Genomic DNA, 22,063 nt, shown 5'->3' with positions numbered 1-22,063 from the left:
ACCTATAGTTATTGTAGATTCTGATTCAGGAAGTCTGGCATAGGGCTCAGCAAGATAGAAACTTAAAAAGGGTCCATAAGTGATTCTGATAGATAGCAAGGTTTGGGAGGCCCTGGCTAAGATGGGAAGTGTGGGATGGCAGACAGAGATAACATTGGCCATTTGAGGGTGACTAGTAGCTGGTGAGGGATCCTTCAGAACTGTACTTTATTTGGGGTATTGTGTGGTATGAAACAAGAAGACAGTTGGGTTGTAGAAGCATAGGAATCAGGCAGTTCTGCTTCTGAGGGGACTATTTCCAAGGGTTAATAGATTTTGTCTTCAGTATGATGTGAAAACAGTCTTAACCAAGAAATTAAAATAAGAACCTCTGAAACATGTGACCTCTGAAACATGTGATTCATTTCCCTTTTGAATCCTTGGGTTCCCTGATACGTATTCCCACAGGACACTTTCTTCTTCTCTTGTAATACTCATTATGTTTGAGAAATGCTTATTTAATACCTGTATTTGCTGCTGAATTGTATGTAAGTGTATGAGGGCACTGTTTCATTGAACCTCTTCATCATTGCATCCTGGGACATAGTAGATGTGCCTGGGGCATAGTAGATGCTTATGACAGACATTGACTACTATTCACCACACTAATTCATCTGCATCCAGGACGCACAGCTAGGCATTTCCCAGCCTCCTGTAAGTTGGGTATGATTAAATTCTAGCCATTACTTTCAATGTGAATGGAAGTGATGTGTGCAGCTTCTAGACCCTGCTTAAAAACTCTCCTATGTAGTCTTCAATGTTGACACTGCATGTGACTTGGGAATCCATGTGTTGCATATGGTAAACCACCAGCAGCGAGTTCCTAAAAAAAAAACTATGTAGAGCCAAACCCTTTTACCTGCAACCCTCCACCAACCCATATTTACACCATTTGTATAAATGAAAACTGACTGTGTCATCACTGAACATATTTTTGTTTTTAAAGTAGTCTAGCCTTGCAAATACAACACTAAATAAATATTGGTTGAATAAATAGCTTAGAAACTAAAGGAAACAAAACCTGGAAAGTGAGGGGCTCCGATAAGACTGCTGATTATCTTTCCAGAAAAAACATTGGAGGTATGGATTTCTTAAAAGAGGAGGTATTTCCTTACATTAGCATAATTATCACAAAGTCTTTATGAATCAAGATGACACCAAACTGGGTCTTATATAGGCTTTTATTAATTTTCTTTTGGTCAATGTCCTCTCACCTCAGGAAATTTACATTATTGTTCCTTCTCCCTCTTGGATATTCAAACTTATCATCTCAATCATTTCCAGCATTCATTATGTTCAAGTCTCTTCCATATTAAAAACAACAAGTATAAACCTGCCTAGATCCTATATTCCTCTTTCATCTCTTTCCTTTCTTAGCCAATCTCTTACAGAAGTTATCTATAACTTATCTCCATGTGTGCATCTTTCATCTAACTCTTTCATTACTGCAATATAACTTTGTCTTCCATCAGACTACCAAAGGCATTCACTATCATCATCAAGGAGCTCTGTGTGTCTGAGGTTTTAAGTCCTTACCTTCCTTGACTTCTCAACAGCATTCAACACAGTTGACTACTACCTCTTTCTTGATACATTTACTTCCTTTGCCATCCATGGCATCACACCCGTGGTTTTCCTCTTATCTCTCTCAGTACTTCACAGTTTCCTTTGCCACATACATTCTACTTGGGCTTATGAGAGAACATGGTATATGAGGGCCTGAAATTAGCCCTTTAATTGTTATGCAGTGACACTTGGGTTGATGGCTTTTATTGCCATCTGTATATCATGACTTAAATTTTATCTCTAGTGTAGACCATTTGGCTAGTCGAGAGTTCCTGGGCTATAAGTCTAATGGCCTGTGTATTCTAGTCATTTGGATGCTTTCAGGGGAGTTCAGGCTCAGAGTGTCCATAATTGAACTCATGATATTCTTTGCCCAAATAAGTTTCTTTATTCATGTTTCATATTTCAGTTAATCATACCACCATTTACCCTGAAGTGTCCCAAACTATCAGTCATCCTTGGCCTTTCCTTTTTCTTCTCTTAGTCTTCATATTTGATCCAAAGTCAAGTTATATAATTTCTACTTATATAATAAGTTTGAACCCATCTCCTTCTCTTTATCTCCACACCCCTAGTCCAAGTTTCCATTAAATCTCATCTTGACTATTTTGCTAGCCTTCTAACTGATAATTTAATATGTTCTCTACAACAAAATATAAAAAAAATGATTTTTTTAAAATAAATGTGGTCATGTCAAAATGATCCTCATCCCTGATTAACACACTAATTATTTCCTATATTTCTGATTGGTTCTCATTTATGTTTTTCACATTTATCTTAAGCCATAGGTTCTTTGCTCTTTGACTTCCTGGTAACACTACTTTTCATTCCATTCCTTTACTGTGCCATGCTTCCCTTTCCACAAGTTCTTTGGAGACAGTGTTTTCTTTGCCTAATATACCTTCCCCTAAACACTCTCCTTTTTCCTAGTTAACTTGTATTCAGAATTTGGACATCACCATAATTATCACTTTTTGAGAAAAGCCATTCCTGATTCTTTGAACAGGTGAAATATGTTTATTGTGTATTTTCATCTATTAATTAATCTATTTATTTAGTCACCATGGTGAGCAGAATTCTAAAACACTACAAAAATATCCTGTTCTAGTTCCCAAAACCTTTGTATATGTGAAATATCAATTCTATGATTATGTTGTTATATGGCACAGCTGACTTTAAGATAGGTGTGCTTGAGCCCACATGAGCCCTTAGAAGAAGAGACATTTCTGCAGCTAGCTGGTGACAGAAGTTAGAGATATTCAAAGCATGAGAAGAATGTGATGCATTGTTGCTAGTTTGGTGATGAAGAGGGTCATGTGAGAAGGAGTGTGGAGCCTTAAGGAACTGAGGAAGACCAATAGACAGCAGTTGCACAACCTTAAGGAACTGGCTTCTGCCAACAGCTCAAATGAACTTGGAAACAGATTCTTCTCCAGGGCTTCCAGGTAAGAACCCAGTTGGCTGACACTTTGATTTTGGCCTTATGAGACCCCCAGTTAGAGAATCTAGCCAAGCCCATCCTCCAGAATGTGAAGTAATAAATGGGTGTTATTTCAAGATACAAATTTTTTTTTGTAATTTTTTAATGCAGCAGTGGAAAACTAATATAGTAACTGAATACATTTTTAGTGCTATTAACATTAAGTACTATTAAAATGAGTGCAAACCTTGCATTCAGAATGCAGTGTAGAAAAAAAGTGTTAGGCTCTTCCTTCATTGAATTTATAGTCTACTGGGGGAAGAAGAGCCTAAATGGATAGCTCTTAATTCATTGTAAATTTACATTTATTTTGGTATATATGTAGTCTAGTCCCGCAAATCTTCAAATGTGGTAAAATACCACTCCTGTGATTGTGTTGTGTTATATGGCACAGTTGACCTTAAGACAGGGAGTTTATATTCATATGGGTTGAGATAATTACAAGAGCCTTTAAAAGAAGGGACATTTCTGCAACTGGTGACTGAAGAAGTCAGAGATATTTAATTGATGTGTATTCCTTCCATAAAAAAATCAAGTTTGGTTTTGGTACCTTTATATTATGATCAACTAGCAGAGTGCTTGGCACATAGGGGTCACTAAAGAATAAACAAACTATTTGTTAACACATAAAAGGTAAAATCCTCCCAAGTTAGATAGCTGGTAAGTGTAAGAGACAGGTTTAGAATTTGAATAAGGTTTGTTTCCTGACTCTACAGTTTGTGTTCTTAACCACTATAACCCAGTGCAGACAGTATATACTAAGATATTGTGCTATTGAACCTCATACTTTTGAGAGGATGGGGAGTGGTTAAGAAGAGAGACAGACATCCCCTTTCAGCTTCACTTTGTATGAAGGTATACTCAAGCAGAAATATATTAAAAAATCTTAGTATTGTAATTTTTTTCCTACAAAAATTCTTTATGGAGCCAGAGTATTTCACTGATGTGTGAAGGGCATAAAGTCTGGGGAAAGGGCCCAGGAGATCCCATAGGGTGAAAAAGTAGGAAACCTTCACTAGGTGAGGAACCTTAGTTCAATCAGTTAGCTGTTTTGCACCTCTCACATCTCCAGGTCAGCTATCCAAGCTCAACTAGAAGCCTTTTCACAAACTTTTGCAATCATTTATATGTATTCTTTTTCCCCATTCAAATTCATTTATATATTCAAAAGAATCATTAAGCAGCTATTACTCCACAAACACCATTAGAAACTGAGTATATTTTGGCACGCTTGGGGTTTACAGTCTAGTTGAGTGATAGACTGTTGCATATTGCATATGTGCATATATTGCATAGGAGACAAACACAGTCCAGTGAATAATGTGGAGAAGAGAATTGGACAGAATTTTCTGAGAAATTAGGCTTCTACTTGACTAATAAGAAGTGTAGCTAGAAATGAGATATAGGTAGGTGGGGAGATGAGAACATTGTAGCAAAGTAAATGGTGGTAGAATTAAAATGTAGACCTCTGGGTGGCCAAAAAATCAGAATAGGTGTTGGTATAAGACCCTGAGACCAGATAAAAGCTTAAGCTGATAGTCTTTTGGCTCTAGTTTACTTGTATGTCAATACACTTTTAACCTGCAATACATACTCCTAACTTATTTTATAGTAAAATTTTTAATAAATGATTTATATATTTTTTGGCAAACCAAACTACCTAGCATAGTGTATGCAGTTAGCATATAAGTTATGTTACTATGTGCAGTTCTGTATAATTCTGTACAAATTGTACAATCTTCTGGCTTCATCCCATATCACTCCCTCTTCAAACCCTACGCCACAGTCACACCTGTGTAGGTATAACAAGTGGTAGAGACATAAAGAAGCGCAGGCATGCTTAACTTTCCATGAACACATTTACTTCTTCAAAACATGGAGCCTTTTATTTCATATTGCTCTTTTTTCCTGGATTTTTCTCTTTCTTACTGAATTCCTACTTTGCCTAGAGAACCCTACACATTTTTCAAGGTGAAATAAAAAGCATTCCCTCCTTTGTAGAGGTTTTCTGATCTTCCCAGGCAATTTCTGGCCACTACCAATTTGCAGTTCCTCTAGTAACCTCTTGTACAGGACTTTATTATTGTACTTGTATGCTGGTGTGTATTTACTTGCCTTTATCCTCATACAAGAATGTGTTTCTGGAGAGAAAGGATCATGTTTAATATATTTTTCAGTCTTTAATCCTCAGCACTATTTACAGTAAAAAGTAAATCATGAATGTAAATTTGAAACATAAATAATCCTGATGGTCTTCCCACTTCCTGAGTAGGAATTTTCAATGCTTTATGAGGGTAGCAGTTTCCTGCAAAGTACAGCAACACGTTTCCTCTATGGTACCCGGACCCAATTATATTTCATAGTTTGATCAGTCTTGGCCTTTTCTCTTTAGCATCCTAAGCATGGCTTCCCTGATGGGCTTGGATTTCACACTGTAGATGATGGGGTTGAGCACAGGGGGTACCACCAGGTATACATAGGCAACCAGGGCATGTGCAATGGGGGACAAGTGCCTCCCAAAACGGTGGATCATGGACATGGTAATGCCGGGAATGAAAAAGACAAAGACAGCCAGGATATGGGAAACACAGGTGTTGAAGGCTCGGATGCGCTCCCTGGGAGATGCCAGTCCCAGGATTGTGTGTAGGATGAGAATATAGGATAGGATGATGAGCAGAGAGTCTATGCCTCCAGTGGACAATACCACATAGAGCCCATAGAAGATGTTTATGGTGATGTCAGCACAGGCTCTTCTCATCACATCAGGATGAAAACAGAATGAGTGGGACAAAAGGATTTTTTTAGGGCAGAAGTTCAAGCGTTTAAGCAGGAAAGGCACTGGGAAGAGAGACAGGGCAGCACGGGCCACAATGGCCATCCCAATCCTGATGATGACATTATTGGTGAGGAGAGTTGCATAGCGAAGAGGGTTCGAGATGGCCACAAAGCGGTCAAATGACATGGCCAGGAGCACCGACGACTCCACCACAGAGAAGGAATGGAGGAAGAACATCTGGACCAGGCAGGCATTGAAGCCTATGAGCCTGTGGCCAAAGCAGAGCACAGCCAAGGTGGTGGGCAGTGTGGACAGGGTGAGGCCCACGTCGGTGAGGGCCAGCATGGACAAGAAGTAGTACATGGGCTGGTGCAGGCTGGGAGTCTTCCTCACAGCCAAGAGGATCAGGCAGTTTCCAGTGAGGGCCATAGTGTACATGGAGGAGAAGGGGATAGAGATCCATCCATGAACAGCCTCATGCCCTGGGATGCCAATCATCAGGAAGGCATGTGGCTGGAAGAAGGAGATGTTGACATAGGTCTGGGAAGGGAGCATCTTTGGGAAGCAGTTGAAGTCTCCAGAAAGATGTGACCTCTTCAGTCTGGGCAGAAAAATAAGACAAGACAAAATGATTGGAAAATATACCAGCTCTGATATTAGGTGACATGGTTCCCACACATTACTGAATATGAAACACAAAGGCGATTTAAAAATGGACTCCATATAGAAACCAACTAGAGAATAACGACAATTTAAATTTATTGAGTATAATAGTATCATTTTGTAATGTGAAATACTGATTTCTTCATATATTGAAGAAAGCAGGGCTTTCTTTAAAAATATGTGAGATGAGCCTAAAGGGCCTAATCAAAAATGCTTTAAATAAGAAATACTGGCCTCAAGAAATAAATTGCAAGCATATGGTGGAAGCCTGAAGGGTTGATAGCATGGGCTTGTTATCTTTCCTTTCTTGGATTTACCTTTAAAATGTCAAATGGACAGATAAGTAAATAAGCAAAGAAAAAACACTCTATAAAGTTAAGTCAATAAAAACAAGAAAAAGGAAACAGCCCCTGAAATATCTTTTAACAGAGATTTAAAAACCCACCCCAAATAAATCTGTGAGTCAAAGGGATTTTACTATGAATGCTGTACATACATACTATGAACATATTTTACTATGAACGCTGTTCATACATACTATGAACGGGTATAGTTATGCCATATCTAGACAATGTAATCACCTCACTCTGAAGGTAGGAAGTCAACTCAGAAAGCCCACCTGTCAAATATGGGCCCACCAAGCATCAGTGAGAATAAAATAACTGCTAGAGATTGAAACACACTGAGGGGCTGGGGGAGAGAGAGAAAGAATGAGGACAGCAAGGCTAGGCACTCAGTATTCTGAAAACTGGCAAATAACCTGCTTTTCTTCTACAAATTGTGACATGGTATAAAGAAAATAACTGAAGAAGGAAAGTTTCTACAGAAGCATTCTAGCTAATAAGAAAGTACAACTGAAGTATTACTTTTCTTTTTTTAATGTTTATTTATTTTTGAGAGAGACACAGAGCGTGAGTGGGGGAGGGGCAGAGAGAACCAGAGACACAGAATCTGAAGCAGGCTCCAGGCTCTCAGCTGTCAGTACAGAGCAGGACCAGGGCACAAACTCAGAGGTCATGAGATCATGACCTGAGCCAAAGTCGAAGTCAGACGCTTAACCTACTGAGCCACTTAGGCACCCCTGAATTATTACTTTTGAGCAAACCCAATGAAATAATGGCAAAAAATCATCAGGGGCTGATATCATCACAAATGAGAGAAAACTACATTTTGTATTTTACCAAAATAAGCCTGAATCATATCTGACTACCAATTTATGGAGAATATAAGAGACACCAGGCAAGCAGATACGCTAAAAGACACCAAGAGATGGAATAAGAAAAATCCAAACTACAACAAAAACAAAAGCTTCTAGGACAAAATTCCAGTTTCTTCCGCCAATAAATATAAGAAAATAAAAAAAGGAAGAGTGAAAACCTATAGATTAAGAAAGACTTGACTCATATCAACCAAATCCAATGGACAAAACTTGTTAGGATCTTGTTTTCAGCAAATCAAATAAAAAAGGTGAGCAAACTAGCACTAAAAAATACTTTTATGTGGTAATTGGGGAAATATAAATACTGGTTGAATTCTTGATGATCTTTTATTTTGGTGTAATTATAGTACTATGCCTGTGTTTTAAGATTTGAAAAATTTATAAGATGAAGAAGGACACAATGACTTATATTGACTTCAAAATAATTGGGGGCATGGGAGTCACTTGTGGTGGGAATTGTGTGGAGCCAGGCTGCAAAGAGTGGCTATGAGCTGATGATTATGGTAGCTGGATATGGATATATAGAGATCAAGTTTATCCACACTCTAATTTTGAGAGAGGATTTTATTATTTTTCATAATAAAATATTAACAAATCAAAAGTTTTTTCTATAATGAGTAACATTTGATGGCAAGAGGTGTTTAGTTAAACATGGTGAAATGCACACAAACTTTTATCTCTACTCTTTCCAAAATCTCATTTAAATGATAGTAATGAATTAAAAAATATATATTATCTTAAAGTGACAGAAGAACAGGATGGGATATAAGGTATATCAACAATAATATAGTTAATAGAAAACCATAGGAAGAGTGGAAAGAAACTGGCAGAAATAGAAGATTAAGTTCATAGAGAGGAGGTTATGCCACACATGCACTTCAAAAGGACTAAGGTAAGAGTGAGGAATGGAATTGAAAACAGGATGATTTTATTTTTTATTAAAAAAAATTTTTTTTTAACGCTTATTTATTTTTGAGACAGAGAGAGACAGAGCATGAACGGGGGAGGGTCAGAGAGAGGGAGACACAGAATCTGAAGCAGGCTCCAGGCTCTGAGCTGTCAGCACAGAGCCCGACGCGGGGCTCGAACTCACTGACCACGAGATCATGACCCAAGCTGAAGTCAGCCGCTTAACCGACTGAGCCACCCAGGTGCCCCAAAACAGGATGATTTTATAGGGAACAGCTATATGATTCCTTCTCCTATCCTTTCCTTTCCTCCTATTCCTTCTCCTATTCTTGCAGAAGACAGCTTCCTTTCTGGAAAAATTCTCCCAGCAAGATTCTGGACTCAGAGATACCAGACAGAAATGAAAGATGGACAGTGTTGAAAACAAAGGAATTGAGGGAAGATGAGGCTCCCCAGCTCTCTTTCCCCACTTGGTTCATAGAGTCCTAGTAAGTAGGTTTACTCTGTACCACCAGATGGCCACCATGGACCCCTCCCAACCAGACCAGTGTGACAAGGAATGCCTGTGGAGAAATGCTGGTCCCCACAAGGACAAGGATAGCTGAGATGCTGAACCAGAGCTCAGATGACCTCAGAATGCCAGATGGGAAGACAACTTGGCACATTTTATCATCCACTCCCTCTCTGGAGAGATTATTGAGGGAAATCTCTCCCTGGAATGTGATCTGGGATTGGAATTTATCTCTGAGCTATAAACTCCCGGAATCTCAGGCAGGCAGCCTCCTTCAGGCCCTCTTCTCCAAGCAAGAGATGGGGCTAATATCTCTCCTGGTTCAAGACCGATTACTTCTTTTTCTTCTGTGTTATTTGCAGGCCCTCCACACTGATATATGCATCTGAGGCTGAGGTACTGGTAGTCATCCATCTGGGAAGTAGGGAAAGGGATGTGCTGGGGCCCAGGTTACTCACCCTGGTGGTTTTCTGGGCTGCTCTACCGGTCCACATCCCACAAGAGCCCAGGATGTCTTTGTGGCAGAGGTATCGAGTTTTATCCCACTGCACAGGGATACCTTGGCAGCAGTACCTATCTCCAGGGAAGGCTAGGCTGGGGCCACAGAGGAGTCAGTCAGTCTATTCAGGTCTCTGTGGAATGGAAAAATTGGAGCTAGCTTCAGGATCAGGGGAAACTTTTGGAGGAACAAAACAATAATGGGGCAAGGGAGACAGAATCATGGATTCTACAATATCTCACCAAGTTTAAATGGTCCTATTCAGAGACTATCAGCTTCAATATCCCATCTGTATTTGAGATCCTTCCAAGACAATATTCCTAAAGACTCCTCTTGGCCAGGCCCCAGGATTAGTTCTGCAGAAGCTCTTAGTCTTTGCAGAGGGTAGAGATATGGAGCCTAAAGGTGGTGGCCTAACCCAGCCTGAGGGAGTCAGAAGAGGCTTCCTAGAGGAGATTGAGAGGGAGTGAACTTCTGGGAGGCCCACAGACTCTGCTCCAAACTCTCAGCACTCATTCTGGGACAGACACCAGTACTCTGGGCTTGCATCTCCAGCCTGTAGCTGGCACAGATTCCCACACTCAGCCTGGGTCTGACCTGCTGAATCAAACATTTCAAAAAGGAGGAAACTTGGACAGTGGAAAGAACATGAACTATGGAGCCAGGCAGACCTGAGTGCAAATTCTTGCTCTATTTTCCTCACCACATACAAACTCCATCTTCATTCTTTCTTACTTCCTGGAGAGTTCCTCCACCAGATTGCCTTCTTTCCTTCCTAAATCAGGTTGCCCTGAGGTCATTCACCTGGAGCTTCTTTCTAGCGACACACTGACTTTTCTTCTCTTTGATTTTGGCTGCACTCTCCCAGATGAACTGGGCCCAGCCTGTATACCTTTCTCCCCGCTGAGGTGATATATAAACTTTGGGAAAAATCACACACCTTTGAAATCTTATGTCAAAACAAATTGGTGCCCTTCAACCTGAGCTGAGACTTCTACATCACTCCATCATTCCTTTCAGTTTTTAAATTGTCACCATTCCAGTTTTTTTTTTTTTGCTCATTTTTTTTTAAATATGAAATTTATTGTCAAATTGGTTTCCATACAACACCCAGTGCTCATCCCAACAGGTACCCTCAATACCCATCTCCCACCCCCCACCAACCCTCAGTTTGTTCTCAGTTTTTAAGAGTCTTTTATGTTTTGGCTTCCTCCCTCTATAACCTTCTTTTTTTTCTTCCCCTCCCCCATGGTCTTCTGTGAAGTTTCTCAGGATCCACATAAGAGTGAAAACATAGGGTATCTGTCTTTCTCTGTATGACTTATTTCACTTAGCATAACACTCTCCAGTTCCACCCACATTGTTACCAAAAGCCATATTTCATTCTTTCTCATTGCCAAGTAGTATTCCATTGTGTATATAAACCACAGTTTCTTTATTCATTCATCAGGTGATGGACATTTAGGTTCTTTCCAAAATTTGACTATTGTTGAAGTGCTGCTATAAACATTGGAGTACAGGTGCCCCTATGCATCAGCACTCCTGTATCCATTGGGTAAATTCCTAGCAGTGCTACTGCTGGGTCATAGGGTAGATCTATTTTTAATTTTTTGAGGAACCTCCACACTGTTTTCCAGAGCGGCTGCACCAGTTTGCATTCCCACCAACAGTGCAAGAGGGTTCCCGTTTCTCCACATCCTTGCCAGCATCTATAGTCTCCTGATTTGTTCATTTTAGCCACTCTGACTGGTGTGAGGTGGTATCTGAGTGTGGTTTTGATTTGTTTCCCTGATGAGGAGCGACATTGAGCGTCTTTTCATGTGCCTGTTGGCCATCTGGATGTCTTCTTTAGAGAAGTGTCTATTCATGTTTTCAGCCCATTTCTTCACTGGGTTATTTGTTTTTCGGGTGTGGAGATTGGTGAGCTCTTTATAGATTTTGGATACTAGCCCTTTGTCCAATATGTCATTTGCAAATATCTTTTCCCATTCTGTTGGTTGCCTTTTAGTTTTGTTGATTGTTTCCTTTGCAGTGCATAAGCTTTTTATCTTGATGAGGTCCCAATAGTTCATTTTTGCTTTTAATTCCCTTGCCTTTGGGGATGTGTCAAGTAAGAAATTGCTACAGATGAGGTCAGAGAGGTTTTTTCCTGCTTTCTCCTTTAGGGTTTTGATGGTTTCCTGTCTCACATTCAAGTCCTTTATCCATTTTGAATTTATTTTTGTGAATGGTGTGAGAAAGTGGTCTAGTTTCAACCTTCTGCATGTTGCTGTCCAGTTCTCCCAGCACCATTTGTGAGAGAGACTGTCTTTTTTCCATTGGATATTCTTTCCTGCTTTGTCAAAGATTAGTTGGCCATACTTTTGTGGGTCTAGTTCTGGGGTTTATATTCTATTCCATTGGTCTGTGTGTCTGTTTTTGTGCCAATACCATGCTGTCTTGATGATGACAGCTTTGTAGTAGAGGCTAAAGTCTGGGATTGTGATGCCTCCTGCTTTGGTCTTCTTCTTCAAAATTGCTTTGGCTGTTCAGGGTCTTTTGTGGTTCCATACGAATTTTAGGATTGTTCTAGCTTTGAGAGGAATGCTGATGCAATTTTGATTGGGATTGTATTGAATGTGTAGATAGCTTTGGGTAGTATTGACATTTTGGCAATATTTATTCTTCCAATCCATGAGCATGGAATGTTTTTCCATTTCTTTATATCTTCTTCAATTTCCTTCATAAGCTTTCTATAGTTTTCAGCATACAGATCTTTTACATCTTTGGTTAGATTTATTCCTAGGTATTTTATGCTTCTTGGTGCAGTTGTGAATGGGATCAGTTTCTTTATTTGTCTTTCTGTTGCTTCATTGTTAGTGTATAAGAATGCACCTGATTTCTGTACATTAATTTTGTCTCCTGCGACTTTGCTGAATTCATGTATCAGTTCTAGGAGACTTTTGGTGGAGTCTATTGGATTTTCCATGTATAATATCATGTCATCTGCAAAAAGTGAAAGCTTGACTTCATCTTTGCCAATTTTGATGCCTTTGATTTCCTTTTGTTGTCTGATTGCTGATGCTAGCACTTCCAACACTGTGTTAAACAACAGTGGTGAGAGTGGACATCCCTGTAGTGTTCCTCATCTTAGGGGGAAAGCTCTCAGTTTTTCCCCATTGAGGATGATATTAGCTATGGGCTTTTCATAAGTGGCTTTTATGGTGTTTAAGTATATTCCTTCTATCCCGACTTTCTTGAGGGTTTTTATTAAGAAAGAATGCTGAATTTTGTCAAATGCTTTTTCTACATTGATTGACAGGATCATATGGTTATTTTCTTTTCTTTTATTAATGTGATGTATCACATTGATTGATTTGCAAATGTTGAACGAGCCCTGCATCCCAGGAATGAATACCACTTGATCATGGTGAATAATTCTTTTTACATGCTGTTGAAGTCGATTTGCTAGTATCTTGTTGAGAATTTTTGCATCCATATTCATCAGGGATATTGGCCTGTAGTTCTCTTTTTTTACTGGGTCTCTGTCTGGTTTAGGAATCAAAGTAATACTGGCTTCATAGAATGAGTCTGGAAGTTTTCCTTCCCTTTCTATTTTTTGGAACAGTTTGAGAAGGATAGGTATTATCTCTGCTTTAAATGTCTGGTAGAATTCCCCAGGGAAGCCATCTGGTCCTGGACTCTTATATGTTGGGAGATTTTTGGTAACTGATTCAATTTCTTTGCTGGTTATGGGTCTGTTCAAGTTTTCTATTTCTTCCTGTTTGAGTTTTGGAGGTGTGTGGGTGTTTAGGAATTTGTTCATTTCTTCCAGTTTGTCCAATTTGTTGGCATATACTTTTCATAGTATTCCCTAATAATTGCTTGTATTTCTGAGGGATTGGTTGTAATAATTCCATTTTCATTCATGATTTTATCTATTTGGGTCATCTCCCTTTTCTTTTTGAGAAGCTTGGCTAGAGGTTTGTCAATTTTGTTAATTTTTTCAAAAAACCAAGTCTTGGTTTCGTTGATCTGCTCTACAGTTTTTTTTTTTTTTTTAGATTCTCTATTGTTTGTTTATGCTCTGATCTTTATTATTTCTCTTCTTCTGCTGGGTTTGGGGTGTCTTTGCTATTCTGTTTCTTTTCCTTTAGGTGTGTTGTTAGATTTTGTATTTGGGATTTTTCTTCTTTCTTGAGATAGGCCTGGATTGCAGTCCTCTCAGGACTGGCTTCACTGCATCCCAAAGCGTTTGGATTGTTGTATTTTCATTTTCATTTGTTTCCATATATTTTTTAACTTCTTCTCTAATTGCCTGGTTGACCCATTCATTCTTTAGTGGGTGTTCTTTAGCCTCCATGCTTTTGGAGTTTTTCCAGACTTTTTCCTCTGGTTCATTTCAATTTTCATAGCATTGTGGTCTGAAAATGTGCATGGTATGATCTCAATTCTTGTATACTTATGAAGGGCTGTTTTGTGACCCAGTATGTGATCTATCTTGGAGAATGTTCTGTGTGTACTGGAGAAGGAAGTATATTCTGTTGCTTTGGGATGCAGAGTTCTAAATATATCTATCAAGTCCATCTGATCCAATGTATCATTCAGGGCCCTCATTTCTTTATTGATCCTGTGTCTAGATGATCTATCCATTGTTGTAAGGTTGGTATTAAAGTCCCCTGCAATTACCACATTCTTATCAGTAAGGTTGCTTATGTTTGTGATTAATTGTTTTATATATTTGGGGGCTCCCATATTCGGTGCATAGACATTTATAATTGTTAGCTCTTCCTGATGGATAGACCCTGTAATTATTATATAATGCCCTTCTTCATCTCTTATTACAGCCTTTTATTTAAAGTGTAGTTTGTCTGATATAAGTATGGCTACTCCAGCTTTCTTTGGACTTCCAGTAGCATGATAGATAGTTCTCCATCCCCTCACTTTCAATCTGAAGGTGTCCTCAGATCTAAAATGAGTCTCCTGTAGATAACAAATAGATGGGTCTTGTTTTTTTATCCATTCTGATACCCTACATCTTTTGGTTGGAGCATTTAGTCCATTTACATTCAGTGTTATTATAGAAAGATATGGGTTTAGAGTCATTGTGATATCTGTAGGTTTCATGCTTGTAGTGATGTCTCTGGTACTTTGTGGTCCTTGCAACATTTCATTCACAGAATTGCCCTTAGGATCTCTTTTAGGGCTGGTTTAGTGGTGATGAATTCCTTCAGTTTTTGTTTGGGAACACCTTTATCTCTCCTTCTATTCTAAATGACAGACTTGCTGGATAACGGATTCTCAACTGCATATTTTTTGTTTATCACATTGAAGATTTCCTGGCATTCCTTTCTTGCCTGCCAAGTTTCAGTAGAGAGATCCGTCTCTAGTCTTATCGGTCTCCCTTTATATATATGTGTTTATCCCTAGCTGCTTTCAGAATTTTCTCTGTATCCTTGTATTTTCCAGTTTCACTATGATATGTCATGCAGGAGATCGATTCAAGTTACGTCTAAAGGGAGTTCTCTGTGCCTCTTGGATTTCAATGTCTTTTTCCTTCCCCAGATCAGGGAAGTTCTCAGCTATGATTTGTTGAAGTACACCTTCAGCCCCTTTCTCTCTCTCTTTCTCCTCTGGAATCCCTATTATACGGATATTGTTGTGTGTCATTGCGTCACTTAATTCTCTAATTTTCCTCTCATACTCCTGGATTTTTTATCTCTCTTTTTGTCAGCTTCCTCTTTTGCCATAATTTTATCTTCTAATTCACCTATTCTCTCCTCTGCCTCTTCAATCCAAGCTGTGGTCACCTCTATTTTATTTTGCACCTCATTTATAGCATTTTTTAGCTCCTCCAGTTTCTTAGTCCCTTGATCTCTATAGCAATACTCTGGTGTCCTCTATACTTTTTTCAAGCCCAACGATTAATTTCATGACTATTATTTTAAGTTCATGTTCTGTTATATTGCTTAAATCGTTTTTGATCAATTCGTTAGCTGTTGCTACTTCCTGGAGTTTCTTTTGAGGAGAATTCTTCCGTTTCGTCATTTTGGATAGTCCCTGGAGTTGTGCGGAACTGCAGGGCTCTTCCTCTGTGCTGTCTGGAGTAACTTGTGTTGGTGGGCGGGGCCACAGTCAGACCTGATGTCTGCTCCCAGCCCACTGCTGGGGCCACAGTCAGACTGGTATGTACCTTATCTTACCCTCTCCCAGGGGCAGGACTCACTGTGGAATGGTGTGGCCCTTGTCTGGGCTACTTGCACACTGCCAGGCTTGTGGTGCTGCTTTGATGGGATCTGGTGTATTAGCTGGGGTGGATCTACAAGGTGCACAGGGGCGGGAGGGGTAGGCTTAGCTTGCTTTGCTGTGGGTGGTCCCCCGCGGGAGGGGCCCTGCAGCACCAGGAGGGAGAGGCAGACCTGTCGGAGGAATGGATCCACAGAAGCACAGCGTTGGGTGTTTGTGCGGTGCAAGCAAGTTCGGTGACGAGAATTGATTCCCTTTGGGATTTCAGCTGGGGGATGGGAGAGGGAGATGGTTCTGGCCAGCACCTTTTTTCCCCCTGCTGTGCTGAGCTCTGTCTTCCGGGGCTCAACACCTCTCTCTCTTGGTGTCCTCTTGCTCTCCTGCTCTCTGAGCAGAGGTGTTGACTCTTAACACTCCAGATGTTAAGTCCTGCCGGGTGTCAGAACTCACGGAGTCCAGCCCCTCTGCTTTTGCAAGCCAGACTCGGGGGTTCTGCCTTGCTGGGCAGGCCGCCCCTTAACCACCCGGTCTCCCTCCCGCTAGTCCGTGTAGCGCGCACCGCCTCTCTGCCCTTCCTACTCTCTTCTGTGGGCCTCTTGTCTACGCTTGGCTCCAGAGAGCCTGTTCCACTAGTCTTCTGGTGGTTTTCTGGGTTATTTAGGCAGATGTGGGTGGAATCTAAGTGATCAGCAGGAGGAGGTGAGCCCAGTGTCCTCCTACGCCACCATCTTCCTCCCATCCCCATCACCATTCCAGTTTTATTGCTAAGCAAAATAAGTCAGAGAAAGACAAACATATATATAATTTCACTCATATGTGGAATTTAAGAAATAAAACAGATGGACATGGGGAAAGGAAGGCAAAATCAAGTAAAAACAGAGAGGAAAGCACACCATAAGAGACTCTTTAAAAAAATTTTTTTAAAATGTTTTTAATTTATTTTTGAAGGAGAGAGAGAGAGACAGAGAATGAGTGGGGGAGGAACAGAGAGAGAGGGAGACACAGAATTCGAAGCAGGCTCCAGGCTTTGTTCTGTCAGCACAGAGCCTTACGTGGGACTTGAACTCACGAACTGTGAGATCATGACCTGAGCCGAAGTCAGATGCTCAACTGAGTGAGCCACCCAGGCACCCCTTTTCAAAAAAAAATTTTTTTTAATGTTTTTAAATTTATTTTTGAAGGAGAGAGAGCACACCATAAGAGACTCTTTTTTTTTTTAATTTTTTTTAACGTTTTTTATTTGTTTTTGAGACAGGGAGAGACAGAGCATGAACAGGGGAGGGTCAGAGAAAGGGAGACACAGAATCTGAAACAGGTTCCAGGCTCTGAGCGGTCAGCACAGAGCCCAACGCGGGGCTCGAACTCACGGACTGCGAGATCATGACCTGAGCCGAAGTCGGCCGCTCAACTGACTGAACCACCCAGGCGCCCCAAGAGACTCTTAAATACAGAGAACAAACTGAGGATTGCTGGAGGGAAGTGGGGTGGGGGGATGGACTAAATGGGTGATGGGTATTAAGGAGTGCACTTATTGGGCTGAGCACTGGGTGTTATATGTAAGGGACAAATCACTGGGTTCTACTCCTGAAGTCAATATGTCACTTTTGTTAAGTAACTTGAATTTAATTTAATAAATATTAAAAAATTATATGGGGGAAGAAATGAAAAAAAAATAGTCACCATTCTTCTCAAGCTCTTCACCCAGACTGCCATCTCTGCTGCTGGCAGCTAATTTGACATTGCTCCTTTCACACAGGAAATGGAGACTCTCAGGTGTGCCTTCTCTAAGGTTCTTGCCCAACCCATCTGCTCTCTTACCCACTTCCACTCCAACATCCACATCATGCCAGGGAGACCATTAATGGCACTTAGCGCTTCATGTCAGCCCCCTCTCCACCCTTTAACCACTTCCTTGTTGGCTGCCCATCACTTATGGAAAAAAAGTCTCAATGGCATAGCATGGAACCCAAGATTCTTTAAGATGTTTTTCATTATTTATTTAGTTTTTTTTAAATTTTTTATTTGAGTTCCAGTTAACATAGTGTCGTATTAGTTTCAGGTGTATAATATAGTGATTCAACTGCTCCATACATTACCCTGTGCTCATCATGACAAGTGCTCTCCTTAATCCCCATCACTTATTTAACCCATTCCCTCACCCACTGTTGCCTCTGGTAACCATCAGTTTGTTCTCTATAGTTAAGAGTCTGTTTCTTGATTTGTCCCTCCCTCCCTCTCTCTCTTTTTGTGCCTTGCTTGTATGTTTTACTTATAAAAAGCAAATATAAAATTCCACACATGAGTGAAATTGTATGGTATTTATCTTTCTCTGACTGACTTTTCTTAGCATTATAGTCTCTAGTTCCTTCTTTGTTGTTACAAACAGCAAGATTGCATTCTTTTTATGGCTGAGTAATATTCCATTTTATACACACACACACACACACACACACATATATGTGTGTGTGTGTATATATATATATATATGTATCTCACATCTTTATCCCCTCATCAATCAGTGAACAGTTGGCCTGCTTCCATATCTTGGCTATTGTAAATAATGCTGCTATAAATAAGGGTGCATGTATCCCTTTGAATTAGTGTTTTATTTTCTTTGGGTAGATACCCAGTAATATGACTGCTGGATCATAGGGTAGTTCTATTTTTAACTTTTTGAAGAATCTCCATACTGTTTTCCATACTGCCTGCACCAGTTTGCATTCCCACCAACAGTGCAAGAGGGTTCTTTCTCTACACATCCTTGCCAAAACTTGTTGTTTTTTGTGTTGTTGATTTTAGCCATTATGACAGGTGTGAGGTAATATCTCATTATGGTTTTGATTTGTATTTCCCTGATGATAAGTGATAATAAACATTTTTTCATGTGTCTGTTGGAGAAATGTCTTCTTTGTAGAAATGTCTATTTATATTTTCTGTCCATTTTTTTAATTGTTTTTTTTTTTGAGTATTGAGATTTATAAATTCTTTATATATTTTGGATACTAGCCCTTTATCTGATATGTCATTTGCAAATATCTTCTCCCATTCTGTAGGCTGCCTTTTAGTTTTGTTAATTGTTTCCTTTGCTGTGCAGAAGTTTTTATTTTGATGAAGTCCCAAGAGTTTATTTTTGCTTTTGTTTCCCTTGCCTCAGGAGACATATTTGGATAAAATTACTATGGCGGATGTCAGAGAAATTACTGCCTGTGCTCTCGTCTAAGATTTTTATGGCTTCAGGTCTCACATTTAGGTCTTTAATCCATTTTTAACTTATTTTTGTGTATAGTATAAGAAAGTGGTCCAGTTTCATTCTCTTGCATGTAGCTGACCAGTTTTCCCAACACTATTTGTTGAAGACTGTCTTATTCCCATTGGATACCCTTTTTCTGCTTTCTCAAAGATTAATTGGCTATATAGTTGTGGGTTCTGGGTTTTCTATTCTATTCCATTGATCTGTGTGTCTATTTTTGTGCCAGTACCATACTGCTTTGATTACTAGAGCTTTGTAATATAACTTGAAGCCTGGAATTGTGATGCCTCTAGCTTTTCTTTTCTTTTTTAAGATTACCTTGGCTATTCAGTGTCTTCTGTGGTTCCATACAAATTTCAGAATTGTCCTATATCTGTGAAAAATGCTATTGGTATTTTGATAGGGATTTCATTAAATGTGTAGATTGCTTTGGGCAGTATAGACATTAAAAAATTTTTTTAATGTTTATTTTTGAGAGAGAGAGAGAGTGTGTGAGCAGGGGAGGGGTAGAGAGAGAGGGAGACAGAATCCAAGGCAGGCCCCAGGCTCCAAGCTGTCAGCATGATGTAGGACTCAAATCCATGCATGGTGAGATCATGACCTGAGCTGAAGTTTGATGCTTAACTGACTGAGCCATCCAGGTGCCCTGGGCAATATAGACATTTTAACAATATTTGTTCTTCTAATCCATGAGCATGGGATGTCTTTCCATTTCTTTGTGTCATCTTCAGTTTCTCTGGTGAATGTTTTATAGTTTTCAGAGTGTAGATCATTCACCCTTTAGTTAGGTTTATTCCTAGGTATCTCATTATTTTGGGTATAATTATAAATGGGATTCTTTTTTTAAAATATCTCTTTCTGCCACTTCATTATTGGTGTATAGAAATGCAACATATTTCTGTGATTGATTTTGTATTTTGCAACCTTACCCAATTTGTTTTTCAGTTCTTGCAGTTTTCTTTTTGGTGGAGTCTTTCAGGTGTTCTGTATAGAGTACCATCTCTTGTAGAACTACTTGTAGTGTCATCTACAAGTAGTGAACGTTTTACTTCTTTATTGATTTGTACGCCTTTTATTTCTTTTTGCTTTCTGATTGCTGTGGCTAGGACTTCTAGTACTCTGTTTAATAGATTGGACATTCTTGCCTTGTTCCCTACAGGGGAAAAGTTCTCAGTTTTTCCCTATTGAGGATGATGTTAGCTGTGGGATTTTCATATATGGCCTTTATTATGTTGACTTGTGTCCTCTCTAAGCCTACTTTGTTGAGGATTTTTATCATGAATGGATATTGCACTTTGTCAGATGCTTCCTCCGTATCTGTTGAAATGATCGTATGGTTCTTATCCTTTCTCTTATTGATATACTGTATCACATTGATTTGTGAATATTGAACCACTCTGGCAACACAGGAATAAATACCACTTGATCATGGTGAATGATGTTTTAAATGTATTGTTGAATTAGGTTTGCCCAGTATTTAAATTTTTTTTTTAATGTTTACTTATTTTTGAGAGAAAGAGAGACAGAGCACAAGTTGGGGAGAAGCAGAGAGGGAGAGGGAGACAGAATCTGAAGCAGGCTTCAGGCTCTGAACTGTCAGCACAGAGCCCAGTGTGGGGCTTGAACGCACTCACTGCGAGATCATGACCTGAACCAAAGTCAGACGCTTAACCGACTGAGCCATGTAAGCGCCTCAGTTTGCCAGTATTTTGTTGAAGATTTTTGCATCTATGTTTATCAGAGATGTTGGCCTGTAGTTCTCTTTTTCAGTGGAGTCTTTGGTATCAGGGTAATGCTGGCCTCATAGATTAAATTTGGAAGTGTTCCTTCCTCTTCTATTTTTTGGAAAATTTTGAGAAGAATAGCATTAACTCTTTACGTGTTTGGTAGAATTCACCTGTGAAGCCATCTGGTCCTGGATTTTTGTTTGTTGGGAGGTTTTTGATTACTGATTCAAGTTTTTTACTGGTTATTGGTCTGTTCTGATTTTCTATTTCTTCCTGTTTCCATTTATTCATTGTTTTTCTAGGTTGTGCAGTTTGTTGGCATACAGTTTTTCATAATATTCTCATAATTGTATTTCTGTGATGTTGGTTGTTATTTCTCCTCTCTCACTTGTGATTTTATTTATTTTAGTCTTTTCTCTTTTTTTTTTCTTGATAAGTTTGGCCAGAGGTTTATCAAATCTATTGATTTTTTTTCCCAAAGAACCAGCTTCTGGTTTCATTGATCTGTTCTATTTTTTTTTTTTTTTTAGTTTGTATATCATTTATTTTCGCTTTACCCTTATTATTTTCTTACTTCTGCTGGGTTTAGGTTTTGTTTTTATTTTTCTAGCTCCTTTAGGTGTAAGGTTAGGTTGTTTATTTGAGATTTTTTTTGCTTCTTGAAGTGGACCTATATTGCTATAAACTTCTGTGTTAGAACCACTTTTGCTACATCCTAAAGGTTTTGGACCATCATGTTTTCATTTTCACTTCTTTCCATGTACTTTTGAACTTTTTTATATCCTGGTTGACCCATTCATTGTTTAGTAGCATGTTATTTAACCTGTATATATTTGTGCTCTTTCCAGAATTTTTCTTGTGGTTGACTTCTAGTTTCATAGTACTGTGGTCAAAAAATATACATGGTATGACTTTGATCTTAAATTTATTGAAGCTTGTTTTTTGGGCTAATATGTGATCTCTTCTTGGGAATGTTCTGTGTTCACTTAAAAAAATGTGTACTCTTCTGTTTTAGGATGGACTGTTCTGAATATATATGTTTCATCCATCTGTTCCTGTGTGTCACTTAAAGCCATTTTTTCCTTGTTGATGTTCTGTTTACATGATCTGTCCATTGATGTTTGGGGTATTAAAGTCCCCTACTATTACTGTAATATTATCAATTAGTTACTTTGTTTTTTGTTATTAACTGGTTTATG

The 22,063-nt window shown here is 39.2% G+C and overlaps 1 protein-coding gene across 2 annotated transcripts in view; it reads left to right on the top strand.

The window, feature by feature from the left end:
• Nucleotides 1–22,063, top strand: part of LOC106966067 (olfactory receptor 51H1-like) — a 281,581-nt gene that overhangs the window by 38,695 nt on the left and 220,823 nt on the right. The window lies entirely within an intron of this gene.

This window comes from Acinonyx jubatus, chromosome D1 (genome assembly GCF_027475565.1).
Source record: "Acinonyx jubatus isolate Ajub_Pintada_27869175 chromosome D1, VMU_Ajub_asm_v1.0, whole genome shotgun sequence".
Taxonomy (NCBI): Eukaryota; Metazoa; Chordata; class Mammalia; order Carnivora; family Felidae; genus Acinonyx; species Acinonyx jubatus.
This window is presented reverse-complemented; position numbering and strand designations above follow the sequence as displayed.